The following is a 6,862-nucleotide window of genomic DNA, read 5'->3' as shown; positions in this document are numbered from 1 at the left end:
AGGGTGCAACACCAGGATGCAACACCAGGACGCAAGACAAGGGAACCCCAGGAAGAGTAAAGAATGCTGGGAAATGAAGTCCCCAGGGTTCAAATTTTTAAAAAACACAATTTCTGTAGCAAACCAATAAGAATCATATGATTTTCTCAATGCTTTTGGTTGTTCAGACATTCAGTTGTACTTTATTCTTCATGACTTCATAGTCTATAGCTTTCCATGGAATTTTCTTGACAAGGATTGTCAGGCAATCTGATGTTAAATGGATTTCCCAGAATCACATAGAAAGGAAATGTCTAAAGCCAGGTCTTCCTGTCTCCAAGCTCAGCAATATTTCTACTTAGCCACCTACCTACCAATTATCTCAATAGACAGAAAACTTTTTTCTTTATAAAATTACAACAGCCATTCCTATCAAAAATATCAAAAAGTCTAGAAATAAATGGGCCTTTTCTTCAAAAATCATATCAGGAGGAAATATCTATAATGGGAATAAGTCATTCAGATCATGGATGGCAAGGATTCACATGATCATAATTATTATTTAATATTATACTAGTTGTTCTAGCTATAGCAACAAGAGAGGAAAAAGAAATTAAAAGAATTGGAATAGGTATTGAGTGTGTGAAGGGAAATGCCTCCATCCTGCTGATTGGTGAGTATGACTCATTACAGAATAACATGTCATAAGCTGGCATCTCCTGGCTTCCCCTGGCATTAGCATGAAGGACAACATGGCAATGGGAAAAGCCAGTGGAATGTCTCTACAGTGTGTTTGAAAGTGAGTGGGCAAAGAGGGTTCTTTAAACCTAGGCAGGTTAGCTCTCTTGGCTTCCAGATGTGGACTGACTGGTTCTCAAAGCTGCCCAGGTGCTAGTTTATCCTGGTTCTTCATCTATGGTGAACCCCACAAACTGTGGCAGGGACAGAGCCTTAACCAGCAAAATGAAGAATCAGTTCTATCAGGCTGATACCTCTCAATCTTTCATTGTCTCTATTTCTCTCTCTTTTTATTAATAAATTCTTATAACTGGTGCTGAGCCTCCAGACCACCTTTTAATTGTTACATGAAAAAATAAAACTGTCACTGAAGATGAACTGTTTATATACTTAGAGAATCCTAAATAACCAACTAAAAATCTAGTTGAAATAATTATCTTTAACAAAAGTTTCAAGCTATAAGCCCACATAAATCCTCAACTTTTCTATTTATATTAACAATGTCCAGGATGAACAGATAGAGAAATTACATTTAAAATAACTGTAGATAATATAAAATATTTGAGAGTCTACCTACCAAGACAAACCCAAAAACTTTATGAGCACAATTACAAAATACTTTTCACACAAATAAAATCAGAAATATTAACTTCTTAATGGTAGGGTGAGTCCAATATAATGATGATGATGATAATTCTACCAAAAATTGATTTACTTATTCAGTGCCACATCAATCAAACTAACTAGAAAATTTCATCTGGAAGACCAAAAGTTCAAGAATATCAAGAGAATCAATGAAATATAGATAGATAGACAGATAGATAGATAGATAGATAGATAGATAGATAGATAGATAGATAGATAGAAAGATAGCCTNAGATAGATAGATAGATAGATAGATAGATAGATAGATAGATAGATAGAAAGGAAGATAGCCTAGAAATATCAGATCTCAAACTGTATTACAAAGTGGTAATTATCAGAACAAATTGGTACTGATTAAAAAATAAAGTGGTGGATCAATAGAATAGATTATATACACATGCAAAAGTTCAGTCATTTTCAGTTGTGTCTGATTCTTTTGATCCCATTTGAGGTTTTCTTGGCAAAGATACTAGAATGGTTTTCATGACCTTCTTCAGCTCAAGCTGAGGCAAAAAGGTTAAGTGACTTGTCCAGAATCACATAGCTAGTGTCTAAAGCTATATTTGATCTCACAAAGATGAATCTTTCTGACTCTAGGCCCAGCACTCTATCCTCTGTGCCACATACCTGCCTAATGTTATAAATGCAAAGATTGTAGATTTTAGGACAAGAACTAATTATTTAACAGAAATTGCAGGGCGAGCTGGAAAGCAATTTTGCAGAAAACAGTATAGACTAACATATAACATTGTATTCAAAGATAAGGCCAAAATGGATTTAGACATAAAGGTAATATTTGAAGCAATTTAGAGGAGTATAGAATATTTCAAGATAGATTTCTGGATGAGGGAAGACTTTATAATGAAACAAAAGATAGAGAGCATATTATGGGACATAAAATGGATAATTTTGATTAGAGTAAATTAAATAGGTTTTGCACAAACAAAATCAATGCAGCCAAGATTCAAAGGAAAATAGAAATCTAAGGGGAAATTTTTCAGCATTTTTCTCTGATAAAGACATCATTTCTCAAATACATAGAGAACTGAATCAAATTTATAAGAATATGAGCTATTTTCCAATTGGTAAATCATTAAAGGATATGAGGAAGGAGTTTTAAGAAGAAAAAATGAGAGATATCTGTATTCATATAAAAATGCTCTGAATTCTATTAATTAGAGAAATAAAAATTGAAACAAATTCTGTGATGAGGTGGAATGCCACCTCTTACCTCACAGATTTATTAACATGACAGAAAAGGAAAATCACAAATGTTGGAGGGGATATGAAAAAATCGGGACACTAATAAATTGTTGGTGTTTTAAACTAATCCAATTATTCTACATTATTCTACAGAGCAAGATAAGCCCAAAGGCTATTAAAATGTGTGTACCCTTTGATCCAGTAATACCACTACTAGGTCTGTATCCCAAAGAGATAAAACCAAAGGAAAAAATATTTTAATAAGCTTTTTGCCATAATGTAGCTAAGAATTGGAAAGAAAGGAGAAGTTCATCAGTTAGAGAATACCTGAACAAGTTGTGGCATATGATTGTAATGCAATGCTATTGTGCAATAGAAAATAACAAGAATGGTTTCAGAAAAAGCTGAGAAAACTTCTATAAACTGAGGCAAAATGATGTGAACAGAACACTTTACTTAGTAAGAACAATATTGTACAATGATCTTTGCTATCCTCAGCAATTCTGAACTTATGAGAACTGATGGAGTCTGAATGCAGAGAGAAGCATATTTTAAGTTTCAAACTTTATTTTTCTGGGTGTTTTATCTTTGTTTTCTTTCACAACGTGGTCAATATGGAAATGTGCTTTGCATGACTGCATGTTCATTAATTGTTTCTTTTATTTTAATTGTGTCTTAAATTGTCCATAACTGTTTCTATGATTTCTTTTTTGACCCACCAGCTTTGAAGAATTATATTATTTAGTTTCCAATTAATTTTAAATTTGCCTTTCCATGGACCCTTGTTAAGTATAATTTTATTATGTTATGATCTGAAAAAATTGCATTTATTATTTCTGCTTTTTTGCATTTGTTTGTAATATTTCTATGCTTTAGTATATGGTTGATCTTTGTATATGTACCATGTACTGCTGAGAAGAAGGTATATCCCTGTTCAATTTTAGCATTTCATTCACTTTCCTTACTTCTTTCTTATTTATTTTTTGGTTTGATTTATCTAGTTCTGAAAGGGGAAGGTTGAGATCCCTGACTAATATGGTCTTTCTATCTATTTCCTTCTTAAGTTCCTTTAATTTTTCCTTCAGAGTTAGCATCTGGTGCATAAATGTTTAGTAATGATATTACTTCATTGTTTATAGTACCCTTTAGCAAAATGTAATTTCCTTCCTTGTCTCTTTTAATCAGATCAATTTCTACTTTAGCTTTGTCTGGTAACATGATTGCTACTCCTGCTTTTTTTTTCTTTAGATAATGCATAATAAATTCTTCTCCAGCTTTTTCCTTTAATCTGTATGTGTCACCCTGCCTCAAATGTGTTTCTTGTAAACAACATATAGTATGATTCTGGTTTTTAATCTGCTCTGCTATCCACTTATGTTTAATGGGTGAATTCATCCCATTCACTTTCAGTATTATGATTACTAACTGTGTATTACCCTCCATCATATTATCCACTTAAGATCCTGCTCTATCCTCTTTAACTCTGTTTCTCCTCACCAGTGTTTTGCTTTTTGTCACTCCCTCCACATCTCCCTCCCTTCAATTACCTCTCCCTTCCCTTGTTTGTTTCCCCTTCTACAAAACAGAATTTGATACCCCACTAAGTATACTTGTTTTTCCTTTTCTGTACCAATTATAATAAGTGTAAAGTTTAAGCACTGCCCATCACCACCCTTATCCTCCCATCTCTATAATGATTTTTCATGCTTCTTTTTATTATACTATTTATTCCATTCTATCTCTTCCTTCTCTTTTCTCCCAATGCAATTCTCTCTTTCAGCCCTTGATTTTTTATGTCATTCATATGCATACATATCATACATACATAGATATCATTTAATGTTTTCACATTTACATACATATCATATCATCTTATATTATCATATACATCATATCATCATAATCAGCTTATTTCCCCACCCTCTTTCTGGGTAAATTCTTTATATTCTCTACTTTAGATTTAGGTGCTTTTTATTGTTGTTTGCTCATTTTTTCTAATTATAGGTAGGCTTAGAGGATGTTGTGATTGTCTGAGGGCTGAAAGCTCTGAGAGCCCCCTCCCCTACTGATTCAGTTGACCCTTGAGATGCTGATAACTTAAAGACTTGCCTCAGGCTTATGTGTAAGCTTTTGATCTCACTCTGAACTTGATCCAGTCAGGCAGGTGCTAATCAAAGTCTAGCCCCAGGCTAGTTTTTGGTCTCACTGTGTACTTGATCCAATCAGACAGACCCTTGATTGTCCTGTCTTGGAGCTTCACCCTGAGCTTTGGGTAAAAGATCAGTACTTAGTACTTAGTATTATTAGCCACCCTAAACTATGTCTTTAGCCGGAGCACAGACTATGATTCCTGGCTTTGCTCTGGGACCACACCAATCAGTCCACTTCAGCCCAGACTTCCCTGAGCTGGGATTCTGGACTTCTTCACAGGTTTGAAATTTCAAGGGATGTGGGTTGACTTGTACCACTGTTTGCCCAGGTAGGATCTCAGGATCTGGACATTGGCTTAGGCTTAGATTAGTGATGGGCAAACTATGGCTCACAGGCCAGATGCAGCCCCCTGAAGTGTTCTATCCAGTCCATGCAACATTATTCCTAATCTGACAAATACAATGAGTAGGATACAACACAATGAAATTTCAAAAGAGTTGCCTTAGAAACAGACTGACAGATGAGCATTTCCTTTCCTTTGGCCCCCTCTTTAAAAAGTTTGCCCATCGAGCAGTCATGGTGCAGGATGGAGAAGACGAGAGGGACAACAATCTGAACGAAGAGCAAAAGGCAATCAAGGCCAATTACCCCCTAGCCATCTGGAAGCATGAGTGTTACATGCTTGGGGAGACACGTTGGAAGAAGCATTTGAGCAGTGTGCAATGGCCATGTTTGGTTACATGACAGACACAGGAACTGTTGAACCGCTACAAACATTTGAGGTAGAAGCAGAAGGAAGTGAAAGTACTATCTATTGACCAAAGAAACTTCAAATTACGATCAATTGGGTGGGGAGAAGAGTTTTCTTTGAATAAGCATCCTCAGGGAATGGAAGTCAAGGCAATAACATATTCAGCAATGCAGGTCTATGATGAGGAGAAGCCAGAAGTTTTTGTGATTATCGACATTTAAAAAAAATGAAAGGAAATCCGAAAAGAACTGTTGTCTCTCTTCCCTGGAGGAAAAAAAATACAGTGATTGACCTAAAAAAAGGAGAGAAAGAAAAAGGACAGATATGGATAACTAGCCTTCTTTATAAGAAACTGAAAAAATTGGGGAACAGATATATTCCATCCTCTCTCTAGGAAAACTTGGAGAAAAAGTCAGGTGACAGAATGTTCCTCATTTATGAATTCTTGGCTAAAAGTGGCAAAAAACTTAATCTTCCCTATCCCAGCTATTGACATTGAAGAATACTAGCCCTATGGGCTTTTCTACATTTTCCAGTTTTGAAAATGGGTTGTTGAGAAGATAGGTTTCAGTAGATTTTCCTTTTTTATCCCAATTTGCTAAGATAGTTTTAATTTATACATATGAAACAATTAAATGATGAGCTGCTATGAAAAAAAAAAGTTTGCCCATCACTGGCTTAGATTCTAAACCTGGGACAGTAGATGGGGGGAGGGGTGACTTACTCTTGACTTGCTCTTCCATCTTTGCTACAACCTCTTGTTGGCTCTGCTCTCCTCTCACCCCAGTGATTATGGAAAGATAAACTTTGATAAGGTTAAGGTTAAGAATATTGGATGCTGTCTCCAGAGCTATTGGGCATGAGCCCATTTCTTGGAATGTCCAGGGAGCTGAAGGAAGCTGTTTGAGTGAGCAACTGTCACTTCCTGTTCTAAGCTGGGAGAGAAAGGCTACTGTTCTCTTCTGAGTGTTTCCTACCTCAACCTTTTGTGGGAGAAGGAAACTGTAAACTACTTTTGGAGGTTCCTGTTTCACTGGAGAGAACATCTTACAGAAGATCTAGCTAGACCTGCTCTTTTACCAACACTGCGTAAGAGAAGTTTTACCTGTAGATCCTGCTTGGTCGGCTCTGAGGTTTACCTCAGAGCCATACTCTGCTCTGAGAGAACTCAGCCATCTTGGGGGTTCATTCTTAGTAAATTTGAAGACAAATTCTGAGATATATAACTAAACAACAAACGATGATTGTAGTCATGTAGAATAGAAAAGTTTTAGGGAGGAAATCAGCTAGAGCCAGGGAGAAATAGTGTAGCCTGAAGACCAGAAGGCTCCATCATGAGATGTACATATATTGAAGGGTTGGAGTTTTAGGACTTAGAATCAGGGCATCCTTGTG

General features: G+C 35.9%; 1 pseudogene; it reads left to right on the top strand.

The window, feature by feature from the left end:
• Positions 1-5,292: 5,292 nt before the first annotated feature.
• On the top strand, positions 5,293-5,648 carry LOC123231366 (annotated as a pseudogene).
• The last annotated feature ends 1,214 nt before the right edge of the window (positions 5,649-6,862 follow it).

The sequence above is a fragment of the Gracilinanus agilis genome, chromosome 1 (genome assembly GCF_016433145.1).
Source record: "Gracilinanus agilis isolate LMUSP501 chromosome 1, AgileGrace, whole genome shotgun sequence".
Lineage (NCBI taxonomy): Eukaryota > Metazoa > Chordata > Mammalia > Didelphimorphia > Didelphidae > Gracilinanus > Gracilinanus agilis.
This window is presented reverse-complemented; position numbering and strand designations above follow the sequence as displayed.